The sequence below is a fragment of the Lepidochelys kempii genome, chromosome 13 (genome assembly GCF_965140285.1).
Source record: "Lepidochelys kempii isolate rLepKem1 chromosome 13, rLepKem1.hap1, whole genome shotgun sequence".
NCBI lineage: Eukaryota > Metazoa > Chordata > Testudines > Cheloniidae > Lepidochelys > Lepidochelys kempii.
This window is the reverse complement of record NC_136392.1, coordinates 36741646-36758479: the sequence shown is the minus strand read 5'-3', so window position 1 is coordinate 36758479 and position 16834 is coordinate 36741646. Positions and strand designations below refer to the sequence as shown.

The 16834-nt window shown below is 47.8% G+C and overlaps 1 pseudogene; it reads right to left on the bottom strand.

Annotated features, from left to right (window-relative positions):
* Positions 1 to 894: 894 nt before the first annotated feature.
* LOC140896764 (olfactory receptor 4M1-like) lies at positions 895 to 6568 on the bottom strand (annotated as a pseudogene).
* Between the last annotated feature and the right edge of the window lie 10266 nt (positions 6569 to 16834).

The following is a 16834-nucleotide window of genomic DNA, read 5'->3' as shown; positions in this document are numbered from 1 at the left end:
ATAGAAATATCCCCACAAATGGACTAAGAGCGAAACATGGTATTCAAGGGCACGGACGTTCTGAGGAGTCTACATGTGGTAGGAACTCCAGAAAAACATAGTTAGTCCTTGACATATGCCCTCTATGCCACATTACCTGCTGTGTGTTGCCATGAGTAGTCAAGGTAACATAAACCTTATTACTATTAACTGATATGTGCCAATAAATAACCATCCCAGAGCTGGCTTAGCTCTGGAATGACAGCAGAGGTATGCCATAAATCCTACAGGTCATCTCCATGGATACTATAGAGTTACTCTGTAAATACTACCCAATTATTTCATAGCAATGAGGAAAGTACAGGAGGGTTGCTCTTCAGATATGCTGTAACTGCTACAGTGCTATTACACAGATACTATGGAGTTACTCCATCTATAGTGTATAGTTACTCAGCAAATACTGAAGAGTTACACCAAAGTAAATGAGACCAGAACCTGAGTTTACTCATAGAAAACAATATTACAGACCGTACACTTACAAAATTAGTAAGGAATTACTTGGTAGATACTACAGAAATACTGCACTCTTAGGCACAGAGCTTCAAATAACTCTAGGCTCCTTACTGCTGTTGAAATCAATGGGAGCTGGGACCTAAATAGCTTTGAGGAGCTGGGCTACACTGTATATATCCTGCAAAATTAGTACAGAATTGCTCCAGAGGTTCTTCAGAATGACTCAATAGTTTGTACAAAATTATTATAAAGTTACTCCATAGATACTAGTTATTTACTCCACAGTAACTTTATCACTACTACAAATTTACTCCTTAGATAGTACAAATATGCAATGGTGTAACTGAGGTAAGACTCTGGCCATGCATGTAAAACATTCCCAAAGCCTGCAATTTTCTGTCATTACTTGGTCAGTTTCCTTCCCCAAGACCCACATCTGCTAACCATCTTCCTCATGCCCAACTTCACCTCCTTATTCCTGAAGGTGTAGATCATGGGTTTGGTGAGGGGTAAGACAACGGTGTGCAGCACAGCTAACACCTTCTCCAGAGGGATGGTGCTGAAGGGACGGCAGTAGATGTAGATGGCTGGCACGAACATGACGAAGACGACGATGATGTGGGTGACGCAGGTGGAGGCCACTTTGCTCTGGCCCCGGGGAGAGTGTGCCCAGAGCTTGAGGAGGGAGTAGGAGACCAGGAGGAGAAGGAAGCACAGGAGTATGACCAGCCCATTGTTGGAGAAGGTCAGGATCTCCACCAGGGCAGCATCGGGGGGGTGACAGAATAGTAGCAGATGTCCATGAAGGCCAGGTTGGCCAACAGGAAGTACATGGGGGAGCCCAGGTGGGGGTCACCCCAGACGTGAGGAAGATGAGGATGTTGCCCTGGAGGATGACAATGTAGAGAGCAGGAAGAGGAAGAAGAGGATGAGCTGGACTTTGTGGGCAGGGGACAAGGCCAGGAGGATGAATGTGGTCACCACCGTCCAGTTCTCTTGCCCCATTGCGCTGGACACACACATGCAAAAGGAGCAAAGATGCAGCTCCCCAGTGTAAGGGTAGCCCTGTAGTGAGACCACTAGCCTAGGTTGTGGGTTCAACTCCCTATTCTACCACAGACTTGCTGTGTCTTCTTGGGGCCGGAACACCAAAGGGGTTTAGGCACATAAGCAAGGTACGCCCAATGGGAATTAGGTGCCTGAACTGCTTCTGAAAAATCCCATTGCATCGAATGCCTCTAACTACCTTTGGAAATCTGGACCACAGAGTCTCAGCCATTGAACAGAGGCAGCTTGTCAGGAAGGGAAAGTATGAGCTGAGTTGGAGAGGGGAACCCGGGGTCACACCCGTGGGTATACGTGGGTGGAGGGGTGTGTGGGGCAGAGGGAATCAAGTGGCAGCTAGCCAGGGCCCCACTTCGGTGCTCCCATGCTTATCTCCTTCTCTGCCATCATGTCCCCTTGGCTGGTCCCATGTCCTGGCTGCACCTGATGCTCTGGCAGAGAGGAGCCGGAATAACATCAGGGCTCAGAGAGGGAGAACATCTCCATGCGACTGACAGGGCGCTGAGCTCTCCACGCAGCCCCTCTGCCCATGCGTGGTCCTGAGAGGACTCAGCAAAGCCACAGACAGGCCAGGTGTGCATCTAGGTGGGCAGAGGACTGCTGGTCAGGACTGAGGCATGAGCAGAGCTGTGGGTGGGGGAGCGCAGGGCTGGGCTAGGAAGGGGCTGCGGGTTGGGAGTGAGGGGCACCGGCAGAGCCAGGGGACACAGAGCAGCTGTGCTGTAATGGCCGGTGGGCAGGGGGCTGGCGCAGGAGGCTCTTACATTGGGATGTGGATGTATGGGAGTTTTGGGCGGAGGAAGGAGAAGCAGCTGGATTCCAGGCTGCGGTAGGGGCCATGCAGGGGGCACTGGCGAATTCGTGCCTAGCCATGCCCGGTCAGTGCATCTTTGCATCGGAACAACAGGCCCATTAGGATCCTGTGGGCTGGTACTACCCCCAACCCACGCTTGGCTGGCAGGAGACCGGGAGTAGGGAAGCTGCACCGCAGGTGGCAACAGAGGGAGGGCACTGTGCTTGGCAGCACACGGGGCAGGGACATGGAGAGAGAGCAAAGGAGGAATAAAAGAGAAAGGGGGTGAGTGGTGGAGACTCACCCTGAGCTGCCTTTAGTGAGTGAGAGGTGCTCAGCTGAGTGCCATCTCCATCCCCTGCTGTCACATGGCCCCCGGTATATCCCCACTGGCAGGGACGGGTGCCCCCAATCCCCACTGGGGGGGGGGAGCAGACCTCGGTAGTGGTGTGTGTGTGTGCAACTGCTGCTCGCTTAATTCAGCACTGAGCAAACTCACCAGCTCCAGGGGAAGCCGGGATCTCAGCTGCCAGGACGGGTAGGTGGGGGGCGGGGAGATTGGACAGGCCAGTGGGGCTCCAGCAAGACAGTGTCCCCACAGCAGGGGGTGCTGCAGGATGCCCTTCTGTGAGGGGGACTGGGAATGAAACATGGGGACAGGGGAGAAAAGGGAGATGAACCAAGTCACGCAATCAGTACTTAACAAAACTTGATGCCTGGCTTCCCACATCCCTGCTCTAACTGCTAGACTCTACTCCCTTCTCAGGGTTGGGGATGGAACCCAGGAGTCCTGGCTCCCAGCCAGAGGCAGATTAAGGTTTCTTGGGATCCTGGGCCAGAGCAAATGCACCTGCAGTCCCACCCCCATTTTGCCCCTTCCTCCTGTGTCCCCACCCACGGCCTCACATCTTTTTGCCCCTTCCCTTGGGCCCCAGCCTGTCCCTCTGTGGCTCTACAACCCGTTTGCTCCTTTCTGCCCCCCCCCACGGCGGCCTCAAGACCAGAGAAGTTCTGTCCTCCTGCCATGGCCCCAGGGCCGCAGCAGGGAGTGAGAGCTCCCCCGGCCCTGAGGCCGCGGTAGATAGCGAGAGCTCCTCCATTCCCGGGGCCGCAGCAGGGGTGCTGGGGTTGGGGCTTCCTCTGCCACCCCCAGAGCTTCAGCAAGGGACCAGGGTTGGGGCCCTAGGGTTTCTCCCGCCCCACCCGCTTGGTGCTTCTGCCGTGCGGGGACTTCCCCTGCCACGCTGTAGCCTCTGCCCGGGACGGGGCAGCGGGGGCTTCCCCTGCCACCCCTGGCTTCTGCTGGGGATGGGGTTGGGACACGCTAGGCTGGGGCTTCCACCGCTCCTCGGCTTGTGCTGGCAATGGGGTCGTGGCACTAGGGTTTCCCCCACTTCAACTGCTCCTCCCTGTGCTGCGGCTGGGGAGTGGGGTCAGGTGTGGGGGCTTCCCTTATCCCATGGCCAGAGCTCTGGGCTTTTGCAACCCGGCAGTGGATTTTTTTCTGAAGTCCCCATTTGGCCAGGGCCACTGGGGACGGGCCTAGTCGGCCCAGTGACTAATCTACCACTGCTCCCAGACCCCACTGCTCTGACCCACTAGATCCCAATGCCCCCCCAGAGCTGGGGATGGAACCCAGGAGTTCTGGACCTCAGCCCCAACCACTTTAACCCACTAGACATCCCTCGCCTCCCAGACTCAGGATAGAACCCAGGAGTCCTGGCTCCCAACCTGCCCTTTCTAACCCACTGCACCCCACTACTCTGTTCTAACCACTGGAACCCACCACCAGCTGAGCTGTGGACAGAACCCAGGAGACCTGAATTGAAGTCCTGGAGACACTACAGCCCCAAAATGCAGTTTCCAGTGATCTGAAGCTATCCATGGATTTGCCATATTTTGGTGGTGGGGAGCTTACGAAATGGCCAGAGGGAGAAGGGCTGATGTCTCCTTTTTATCTGTTAGCCCAAAGGTTAACACACATGGGTTGTGGGAGCCACAGTTCAAGTCCCCCACCTTGCTGATGGGAAGGTAGGATTTGAACTTGAGTCTCCGCTATTAAAAGCAGGCCCGTTAGCCTCCAGCCTATGGGATATTCTGGCATGGAAGCCCTTCATTGTTTCCTGTGGAAATTATCTGACTTGATATGAAACTCTTGGGCTAAAGGAAGAAAGCAGCAGCACCAGCCTCACTCCAGAGCCTGGTTTGTCAAGGCACGTGCCTTGAAGGTGGGAATTGGAAGGGCCAGTCCCCCCTGCTCCAATTATTAATCCATAATGCAATGGCTTCAACAGGAGACATTTCTACACCAGCTTATCCCATAGCCCAGTGGTGTAGCTGTGCTGCTATAAAGCAAGAGACCCAACTTCCTAGTCCTTCTTCACACCACAGAGATGGGGGACTTGAACCCGGGGATTTCACATTTCATTGTGGGTTGAACGAAATATTTCCATCTACCCTACCCACAATTTTCCAATTCCCTTAATTTTTTCTGGATTTTTTCAACTCTGTTCAGGTTGATGCAATTTCTTCCCTCCTCTGCTTTTTCCAAACTGTCAGAGATCTGAAAACTCAGCGAGTCACACAGATGTAGTAGCCACCAGGCAAGCTGATGCCATTCACTCTCCATGCACGCATAGTGCCCACCACAAAGAACAACCCAATATTGGTTTGAGTACAGGCAGCGCCCGGCACAATGGGGGCCCTGATCTCGGTTGGGGCCTGTGCAGCCCCCGATACAATGGGACCTGATCTCAACTGGAGTCTGTGCAGCGCCTGACACAATGGGGGCTCTGATCTTTGGTTGCTTGTTTAGCTGGTACTCTAATCGAAAGAATGATTTCTATGGAAACTGGGCAGCCACATTCCTAGGTGGCTTTGAAAATCTGACTCATGGGGGCAGAGTTAAGGCTGTGAGTGCAGCATTTTCCTGAATTGTGAGTCTTTAATTGCGCAGCCTTCATGTTCTCCTAATCTCCAATTGTGGGATGGAGTGTTTTATGTTTTTAAGCAGGGAGATTGGAGAAGAAAAAATAGAAAAAGAAGCAACTTTGCTCCTGGGGCTTTGAAACCTTGCTAGAAGTTGGCACATGGGACAGAAGAAAGGTTACATTTAAGGGGATTTTTTTATTTTCTTAAAAATAGGTACACATTGAGAGTTCTTTGGTAACCTGTAGTCTGACCTCCTGTATAATACAAGACAGAGAAATGCCCTGAAATAATTCCAAACCCTGCACTTCTTCACTCTGACTTTGTTCTATTTCCTTCTGCAGAGCCCATGTCTGCCCAGCAGCCTCTTCATGGCACTGATGATCTCCTTGTTCCTGAGCATGTAGATTATAGGGTTCATGAGGGGGGAGACCACTGTGTGGAACACGGCCACTACCTTGTCCAGGGGGAAGCTGCGGAAGGGCTGGCAGTAGATGTAGATGGCCAAGCTAAACATGATGAAGATGATGATGACGCGGCTGACACAGGTGGAAGCCACTTTGATCGTCCCCTTTGAAGGGTCACCTGCCTGAAGTCAGACCAGCAGCACTGCATAGGAGATGAGCAAGAGGAGGAAGCACATCACAGTGGAAAGGCCGCTGCTGAAGAACATGAGGAACTCCAGCATGTAGACATCGGTGCAGGCCAGCTTGATCACCTGGCTGATGTCACAGAAGAAATTGTCCAGCTCATTGGGGTCACAAAACAGGAGCTGGATGATCAACACCACCTGCAGGAAAGAGTGCATGAAGCTCCCGGCCCAAGCAGCCCCCACCAGGGCACAGCAGACCTCCCTGCTCATCATGCTGGCATAGCGCAGGCAATGGCAGATGGCCACATACCTGTCAAAGGCCATGCCCATGAGCAGGAAGACCTCAGCTGCCCCCAGGAAGTGGATGAAGAAGATCTGTGCTTTTCAGACCCCATAGGAGGTGATTTTATGGTGGGAGAAGAAGTCAGCCAGCATCTTTGGGGGGGAGGGGTGATGGAGCAGTAGCAGATGTCTAGGAAGGCCAGGTTGGCTAGGAAGAAATACATGGGGGAGCCCAGGTGAGTGTCGCCCCAGATGGTAAGGATGATGATGTTGGCAGGGAAGATCACAGAATAGAAGACAAAGAACAAGACGAAGAGGAAGAGCTGGATCTCCCGGGTCTGAGATAACCCCAGCAGCACAAACTCCGTCACCAGTTCAAGTAGCCACTGGGCAAGCTGATGCCAGTCGACCTCCATGCATGAAAAGTGCCCACCATAAAAAACAACATAATATTGGTTTGGTACGGGCAGCACCCAACAAAATGGCAGGCCTGATCTCGGTCAGGGTCTCTGCAGCACCTGGCACAATGGGGCCCTGATCTCGGTCAAGGTCTGTGCAGTGTCTAGCACAATGGGGGCCCTGATCTCAATCAGAGGTTATGCACCACCTGGCACAATGGCGGCACTGATCTTTAGTTGCTTCTTTAGTTGGTATTCTAAAAGAAAGAATGATTTTAATGGAACTTGTGCAGTTTACTCCAGCTGAGTATCTGATCCTGTATCTATTGCAATGGTTTGCAACCTTTTTTCATTTGTGGAAAATTATGGAGGTGCAGACCCCTTTGGAAATCTTAGACATAGGCTGCTGAACTAAAGTGGTCCGTGGACCACAGGTTGAAAACCAGTGATATATCATATCTGTGAATGGTAGAGTGAAAACCATGTAAAGGAGACGTATGGTCCGATCTCATTAAAATTATTGGAAACTGCGGAGCCACATTCATAGGTGGCTTTGAAAATCTGGCTCATGGGGGTAGAGTTAAGGCTGTGAGTGCAGCATTTTCCTGAATTGTGAGTCTTTAATTGCGCAGCCTTCATGTTCTCCTAATCTCCAATTGTGGGGTGGAGTGTTTTATGTTTTTAAGCAGGGAGATTGGAGAAGAAAAAGAATAAAAAGAAACAACTTTGCTCTCTGGGGCTTTGAAACCTTGCTAGAAATTGGCACATAAGGCAGAGAAAAGGTTACATTTGAAGGGATAAGTTTTATTTGCTTATAAATAGTTCCATATTGACAGTTCTTTGCTCACCTCTCTCAGCCCACACCACGCTCTTGATGAAATTCTCATGTACCAACTTTCGCAACTGATGTAAACTCTGTAATTACTTATAAGATACTCCAGAAATAATCTAAAGTATCTCACATATAATAAACAGTCAGTACACAGTTCCTTTATAGATATGCATGGTGGTGGTCAGGGACTCTCTCCTCAGGGGCACTGAGTCATCTATCTGCTGCCCCAACTGGGAAAACCGAGAAGTCTGTTGCTTGCCAGGAGCTAGGATTCACGATGTGACGGAGAGACTGCCGAGACTCATCAAGCCCTCAGATCACTACCCCTTCCTGCTTCTCCACGTGGGCACCAATGATACTGCCAAAAATGACCTTGAGCAGATCACTGCGGACTACGTGGCTCTGGGAAGAAGGATAAAGGAGTTTGAGGCGCAAGTGGTGTTCTTGTCCATCCTCCCCGTGAAAGGAAAAGGCCTGGGTAGGGACCGTTGAATTGTGGAAGTCAATGAATGGCTACGCAGGTGGTGTCGGAGAGAAGGCTTTGGATTCTTTGACCATGGGATGGTGTTCCAAGAAGGAGTGCTAGGCAGAGATGGGCTCCACCTAATGAAGAGAGGGAAGAGCATCTTCGCAAGCAGGCTGGCTAGCCTAGTGAGGAGGGCTTTAAACTAGGTTCACCGGGGGAAGGAGACCAAAGCCCTCAGGTAAGTGGGGAAGTGGGATACCGGGAGGAAGCACGAGCAGGAGCGCGAGCAGGAGTGCACAAGAGGGGAGGGTTCCTGCCTCATACTGAGAAAGAGGGACGATCAGCGAGTTATCTCAAGTGCCTATACACAAATGCAAGAACCCTGGGAAACAAGCTGGGAGAACTGGAAGTCCTGGCAAAGTCAAGGAATTATGATGTGATTGGAATAACAGAGACTTGGTGGGATAACTCACATGACTGGAGCACTGTCATGGATGGATATAAACTGTTCAAGAAGGACAGGCAGGGCAGATAACGTGGGGGAGTTGCATTGTATGTAAGAGAGCAGTATGATTGCTCAGAGCTCAGGTATGAAACTGCAGAAAAACCTGAGAGTCTCTGGATTAAGTTTAGAAGTGTGAGCAACAAGGGTGATGTTGTGGTGGGAGTCTGCTATAGACCTCCAGATCAGGGGGATGAGGTGGACGAGGCTTTCTTCCAGCAACTCACAGATGTTACTAGATCGCAGGCCCTGGTTCTCATGGGAGACTTCAATCACCCTGATATCTGCTGGGAGAGCAATACAGCGGTGCACAGACAATCCAGGAAGTTTTTGGAAAGGGTAGTGGACAATTTCCTGATGCAAGTGCTGGAGGAACCAACTAGGGGCAGAGCTCTTCTTGAACTGCTGCTCACAAACCGGGAAGAATTAGTAGGGGAAGCTAAAGTGGATGGGAACCTGGGAGGCAGTGACCATGTGATGGTCAAGTTCAGGATCCTGACACAGGGAAGAAAGGAAAGCAGCAGAATACAGACCCTGGACTTCAGAAAAGCAGACTTTGACTCCCTCAGGGAACTGATGGGCAGGATCCCCTGGGAGAATAACATGAGGGGGAAGGAGTCCAGGAGTGCTGGCTGTATTTTAAAAATCCTTATTTAGGTTACAGGGACAATCCATCCCGATGTGTAGAAAGAATAGTAAATATGGCAGGCAACCAGCATAGCTTAACAGTGAAATCCTTGCTGATCTTAAGCACAAAAAAGAAGCTTACAAGAAGTGGAAGACTGGACAAATGACCGGGGAAGAGTATAAAAATATTGCTCGGGCATGCAGGAGTGAAATCAGGAAGGCCAAATCACACCTGGAGTTGCAGTGAGCAAGAGATGTTAAGAGTAACAAGAAGGGTTTCTTCAGGGATGTTAGCAACAAGAAGAAAGTCAAGGAAAGTGTGGGCCCCTTACTGAATGAGGGAGGCAACCTAGTGACAGAGGATGTGGAAGAAGCTAATGTACTCAATGCTTTTTTTGCCTCTGTCTTCACGAACAAGGTCAGCTCCCAGACTACTGCAGTGGGCAGCACAGCATGGGTAGGAAGTGACCAGCCCTCCGTGGAGAAAGAAGTGGTTCGGGACAATTTAGAAAAGCTGGATGAGCACAAGTCCATGGGGCCGGATGCGCTGCATCTGAGAGTGCTAAAGGAGTTGGCGAATGTGATTGCAGAGCCATTGGCCATTATCTTTGAAAACTCATGGTGATCGGGAGACATCCTGGACGACTGGGAAAAGGCTAATGTAGTGCCCATCTTTAAAAAAGGGAAGAAGGAGGATCCTGGGAACTACAGGCCTGTCAGCCTCACCTCAGTCCCTGGAAAAATCATGGAGCAGGTCCTCAAGGAATCAATTCTGAAGCACTTAGAGGAGAGGAAAGTGATCAGGAACAGTCAGCATGGATTCACCAAGGGCAAGTCATACCTGACTAATCTAATTGCCTTCTATGATGAGATAACCGGCTCTGTGGATGAGGGGAAAGCAGTGGAGTTGTTGTTCCTTGACTTTAGCAAAGCTTTTGACACGGTCTCCCACAGTATTCTTGCCAGCAAGTAAAAGAAGTATGGGCTGGATGAATGGTCTATAATGTGGTTAAAAGGTTGGCTAGATTGTCAGGCTCAACGGGTAGTGATCAATGGCTCCATGTCTAGTTGGCAGCCGGTATCAAGTGGAGTGCCCCAAGGGTCGGTCCTGGGGCCGGTTTTGTTCAATATCTTCATAAATGATCTGGAGGATGGTGTGGATTGCACCCTCAGCAAGTTTGCAGATGACACTGAACTGGGAGGAGAGGTAGATAGGATATCCCTGGAGGATAGGGATAGGATCCAGAGGGCCCTAGCCAAATTAGAGGATTGGGCCAAAAGAAATCTGATGAGGTTCAACAAGAACAAGTGCAGAGTCCTGCACTTAGGACAGAAGAATCCCATGCTCCGCTACAGACTAGGGACCGAATGGCTTGGCAGCAGTTCTGCAGAAAAGGATCTAGGGGTTACGACGGAGGAGAAGCTGGATATGAGTCAACAGTGTGCCCTTGAGCTAACTTGTGCTGCTTGGAGACCTGCTACAGCTCCACCATCCTACCCAGGGTGCTGGGTCCTGAGTGGGCACAGAACCATTTCTTTCCTTGGCTGTGTCATGAAATATTATTTCTTTGGTTGCTTAGTAGCGACAGAATGTTACCTGCTAGGAGCAATGTCTTATGATTGCTATTTAGCAATATGGAAACCCCTGCACTGCACAACCATTATGAACACCAAGCAGTCCTTCCAGTTAGCAGCTGACTCTTGGATCTGTGGCTTACTGACTAATACAATAACAACATCTTTAATGTCACAATTATTCTTCTGAGGGCCTTGTGACATTGACCATTTCTTTTGCGATTTAACTCCCCTGTTAAATCTCTCCTTCAGGATGCCCACGTGGTGGAACTTGAAACTTTCATTCTGGCCTCCATCAGTACCATGCCACTATTTCTATTAACCCTGATGCCCTACGTTTATATTATTTCCACCATCCTGAAATACCCACCACCTTGGGGAGGCAAAAGGCATTTTCCACCTGCTCCTCTCACCTCATTGTGGTCACAGTTTTTTATGATCCCTGATCATTGTCTATATAGTACCACAAACCAATGCACTAAGAGAGCTGCATAAAGTGCTGTCTCTTTTCTACACAGTGTTGACTCCATGGTCAATCCCCTCATATACAGCCTAAGAAATAAAGAGGTAAGCAAGGCCATAGGTAAAGCTGTCAACAAATTTATTGTCTTCAGAGAAACTCAGGCAAAAACAAGCACATTTTGTTAGCTTTAACACAAGGCTGGAAATGGTTAGAGTCAGGAAATTTTCTTTTTCTTTATCCATGTGAAAAAAATTATGAAAACAAACAAATAAGAATTAATTGAAAAATTCCACACCAAATTTTTGGTTTTAAACAAAAAAATGCTAAGGTTTTTTTTTTTTTTTTGGTCTTTGTGACAGATTTGGCAACTTCCTGATATCTCCTTGGAAAACCTGATTGAATCAAGTTTAATATTCTCGGGGTCCATTGTATTAAAGGAATGGTTTATGGATTATTGTGGACTGGTCTTGTGTGGAACCTCTCGAGGCAGGAAATGTGACAGATATGAGACCTGGGGGCGGGGTTCAACGGCATATACTGAACATGACAAGAATGGACTTTTGGAGCAAAAAGAGTGAAGTGGTTTTCTTGGGGAACATCTAGGGGGAGGTGAATGCAAATCCATCCCTCTGGTTATGCAAAACCCCAGCCATTTGTAGCTTCACCTTGAGCCATGGCCATAGTCTGCAGATCATCTGTTACATGACACTAAGATCAAAGGCTCAAGCTGGCTAAGGAAAAGACTTGACCATTCATGGTGATTCTAATTCTCAATCTGAGACAATTGTGAACTTGTAACCACAGAGAAAACCCAGGTGTGGGTGTTGAAGGACTGACATCTACCAGAGCCCCAGGCTGAAGTTGGGGTGGATTCTGGTAAGCTTTTTTGCAGTCATGTATGTTCTTTTATTGTCTTATAATGTTTTCTCTGTAATGCTTTCACCTTAAGAAAAAATGTGCTTGCTTATAACGAGTAGGGTGGTTCCTTACAATTGATGGCAATTGCAGTTGTTTGTAGTTTCTGGAGAGAAAGCAAAGAGATGAAACTGGCCGACTTAGGCAGTCTACCTTGCTGGGAATGTCATAGTGTAGGCAGGAAACTTGAAGCCTGGAAAAAAAAGCTGGTCAGGAGGGAGAGACATGTGCCAAAATGTTTTTTTGTGGTTATGGGTTGTTTTAATAATATGTTTTTACAAAAATCAATTATTTGGAGTCAAAATACCCTGTATATATTTTCTCTGAGTCCTCATTTTTATGTGAAAAAAGTGGTCATGGAAAAGAGACCATCTCTAAAATGGATCTATTGTTCAGGGGCAGATGGAAGGAATCCCGCTGGGCTTTTTACAAACACTGGGTAAAGGAGAACACCCTCCAAGGTTCTCTAGCTGTTTTACTCACTTTGGAAAGTGTAATGACCTCATTGACCCAAGCAACACAGTGTCCCATTATCCTAGCATGGCTCCAATCAGGAATACTTTCACACCCTACAGCAGAGTCCACAGTGGAAAAGGTGGGCTGGACATATGTCCCACCAAGACTAAAATGACTCTACCAAAATGGCATCCTGAGACCTATCAAAAATGGTTCAATGCTGAAATGAATGACCATTTTAGGGTGTGATGAACACTGTAGTGGGAGACACAGTCCTGGGGTTGTCCATATGAACCACTCTGGATATTGAAAACCTATATTTAAAGATGAATAGCCTTATTAATGGAGTCACAAGAGCAGTAAAATCTGGAGGAAGTATTAGCAGGTTATTACTTAATCGACACACATTAACTATGGATACTATTTAGTATACTATAATTTAGTTGCTCAATATTTTCAGTATATTAACACCACTATTACATCTATTGTTAGTAATTTAGAACATAATGATATTTTGTTAGCCATTGACTGTGTATGTATATGTAAGGTTCTTAATTTGATCAATCCAGGCTTAGCTGAGATACAGGTGCAGCATTGGCCTCAGTTGTTAGACCAGCACAACTATCATGAGACAACGCTACAGCCAAAACATAAAACACATTACCTCAAACTTTTTGCAATTTGCCAAATTTCATACAATGCTAAATTTGGGAAAGATGGGAATAACCAAGTTTTAATGTTGGTGTGACATTGCACTCCATAATGTTTTATAGAATATGCTTATGAGTGTAAATATGATGTAACTGGAATACACTTTATGCAAAAGGTCTCTTGTAAGGTATCATTACAAAGGTTGTGATCTTCTGAGTGTGTTCATCCTACTGGTTTGCATGTATTATTTTTATGTCTGGAGTTAGGAGAATAAGATATAAACTTGTATTACTGATGTAAACACATTAAGTGGAAGCCAATAATGGAGCTTCAGAATCAATGAACTGTGAATGGGTTTGTTTACCTGAAAGCCTTCCTGTGTACGCGTGGGCCAGTTCCTAGGTATGAAGAAGGAGGTCTTACAATGACATGTAATCATGTCACCTGAACTGGAATCCATCTTAAACCTGGTGCTTTTCCATTTAGAAGGAGGGGTGGGCACCCAGAGAGACAAAAGATCCCCGCCTTGTGCCAAAGCTATAAAAGGGGGTGGAACAGAATAAAGGGGATCCCAGTTATGAGAAAGCCCCTGCTTTTCACCTAAGATGCCTGCTGGAACTGACAAGGACTGTACAGGGGGAAAAGATTGGGCCCAGACTAGGAAGGAGTCTAGTCTGTGAAAGAAGCTTATTGGAACATCTCTGAGGGTGAGATTTACCTGTACTCAGTTTCTTAATGTATTAGGCTTAGACTTATGTGTTTTGTTTTGTTTTATTTTGCTTGGTATCTTACTTTGTACTGTCTGTTATTACTTGGAACCACTTAAATCTCACTTTTTATAGTTAATAAAATCACTTTTGTTTATTATTGAACCCAGAGTAAGTGATTAATACCTGTGGGAGCAAACAGCTGTGCATATCTCTCTATCAGTGTTATAGAGGGTGGACAATTTATGAGTTTACCCTCTATAAGCTTTATACGGCGTAAAATGGATCTATTTGCGTTTTGGATCCCACTGGGAACTGGGTATCTGGGTGCTGTAGATAGGTGACCTGCTGAGCAGTTTTTGGATAAAGTCTGCAGCTTTTGGGGGTGTGGACCAGACCTGGGTCTGTGTTGCAGCAGGCTAGCGTGTCTGGCTCAACAAGAAAGGGTTCTGGAATCCCAAGCTGGCAGGGAAAATGGGCTCAGAGGTAATTCCAACATGTCAGGTGACAGTCGCAAGGGGGTCTCTGTAATCGAACCCATCACAACTGGTTCCTAGATGGACCAAGCCTTCTGTGAGAGTATTTTATGCTAACAGCAGGGTAACTTTTATAAATAATACATATTGTGTTGCAGGGCCAGAAAAGGTTACACATCTGGCAGGCTAATTAACCCAGATTCAACCGTCAGAGATGTATTAGTAGATAATAGAATCATAGAATCATAGAATATCAGGGTTGGAAGGGACCCCAGAAGGTCATCTAGTCCAACCCCCTGCTCGAAGCAGGACCAATTCCCAGTTAAATCATCCCAGCCAGGGCTTTGTCAAGCCTAACCTTAAAAACCTCTAAGGAAGGAGATTCTACCACCTCCCTAGGTAACGCATTCCAGTGTTTCACCACCCTCTTAGTGAAAAAGTTTTTCCTAATATCCAATCTAAACCTCCCCCACTGCAACTTGAGACCATTACTCCTCATTCTGTCATCTGCTACCATTGAGAACAGTCTAGAGCCATCCTCTTTGGAACCCCCTTTCAGGTAGTTGAAAGCAGCTATCAAATCCCCCCTCATTCTTCTCTTCTGCAGGCTAAACAATCCCAGCTCCCTCAGCCTCTCCTCATAACTCATGTGTTCCAGTCCCCTAATCATTTTTGTTGCCCTTCGCTGGACTCTCTCCAATTTATCCACATCCTTCTTGAAGTGTGGGGCCCAAAACTGGACACAGTACTCCAGATGAGGCCTCACCAATGTCGAATAGAGGGGAACGATCACGTCCCTCGATCTGCTTGCTATGCCCCTACTTATACATCCCAAAATGCCATTGGCCTTCTTGGCAACAAGGGCACACTGCTGACTCATATCCAGCTTCTCGTCCACTGTCACCCCTAGGTCCTTTTCCGCAGAACTGCTGCCTAGCCATTCGGTCCCTAGTCTGTAGCTGTGCATTGGGTTCTTCCGTCCTAAGTGCAGGACCCTGCACTTATCCTTATTGAACCTCATCAGATTTCTTTTGGCCCAATCCTCCAATTTGTCTAGGTCCTTCTGTATCCTATCCCTCCCCTCCAGCGTATCTACCACTCCTCCCAGTTTAGTATCATCCGCAAATTTGCTGAGAGTGCAATCCACACCATCCTCCAGATCATTTATGAAGATATTGAACAAAACCGGCCCCAGGATCGACCCCTGGGGCACTCCACTTGACACTGGCTGCCAACTAGACATGGAGCCATTGATCACTACCCGTTGAGCCCGACAATCTAGCCAGCTTTCTACCCACCTTATAGTACATTCATCCAGCCCATACTTCCTTAACTTGCTGACAAGAATACTGTGGGAGACCGTGTCTAAAGCTTTGCTAAAGTCAAGAAACAATACATCCACTGCTTTCCCTTCATCCACAGAACCAGTAATCTCATCATAAAAGGCGATTAGATTAGTCAGGCATGACCTTCCCTTGGTGAATCCATGCTGGCTGTTCCTGATCACTTTCCTCTCATGCAATGTTTGTGGTTTTGCGTGTTTGCATATATATGGTTAGAGGCTGACAATGTAAGAATATAAGAACATAAAAACGGCCATACTGGGTCAGACCAAAGGTCCATCAAGCCCAGTATCCTGTACTCTGACAGTGGCCAATGGCAGGTGCCCCAAAGAGAATGAACAGACAGGTTATCATCAAGTGATCCATGACCTGTCACCCAATCCCAGCTTCTGGCAAACAGAGGCTAGGGACACCATTTCTGTCCATCCTGGCTACTAGCCATTGACGGACCTATCCTCCATGAATCTATCTAGCTCCCTTTGGAACCCCATTATAGTATTGGCCTTCACAACACCCTCTGGCAAGGAATTCCAGAGGTTGACAGTGCATTGAGTGAAAAAACCAAATGATTCCTGTCTATCATTGTATTCCGTAATTCAAATATCAAAAGGAGCTGTTAACATTTAAATGAACTGTTAGTATAGTGATATCACTGTCTTAATTTCTCCTTGAAGTTTGTGGTAAATCACCTGCAAATGGTGGAGATAGGCAATTGCCTTATGTTAATCCATGTAGCTCAGGAGTTCTCAAAATTAGACTGTGACCCCCTTATGACAACAAAAATTGCTACACGACCCCAGAAGGGGAGACCAAAGCCTGAGCCCCAGTTCTCCAGGTGGGAGGGCCAAAGCTGAAGCCCAAGGGATTCAGCTCCAGATAGGGGGCGTGTAACCTGAGCCTCACCACCCAGGGTTGAAGCCCTCAAACTTTGGCTTCGGCCCTAGGCAGTGGGACTTGGGCTTCAGTCCCAGGCCCCAGCAAGTCTAAGCCAGCCATGTCCATTGGTCATGTCTGAAGACATAGGATACCCTAACAGTTTAGTTAATAAGAATTGGCTGTTCGCATGTATTTGGGTAAGATCTGAAATATTCAGTGACCTGGTGGGTGATGTGTCTGATTCTTTGGGATTGGTAGAACTTTTTATATGATAAACAAGAGTTTCAGTAACCCTCACCATATTTGCTTGGCTGTCTGGGAGGAAGCCCAAGGCTGGATTGCTATAGGGGAACTGTGTTTTTGGCTTCAGGGTAACAAGTAAGGCATTGTGGGTG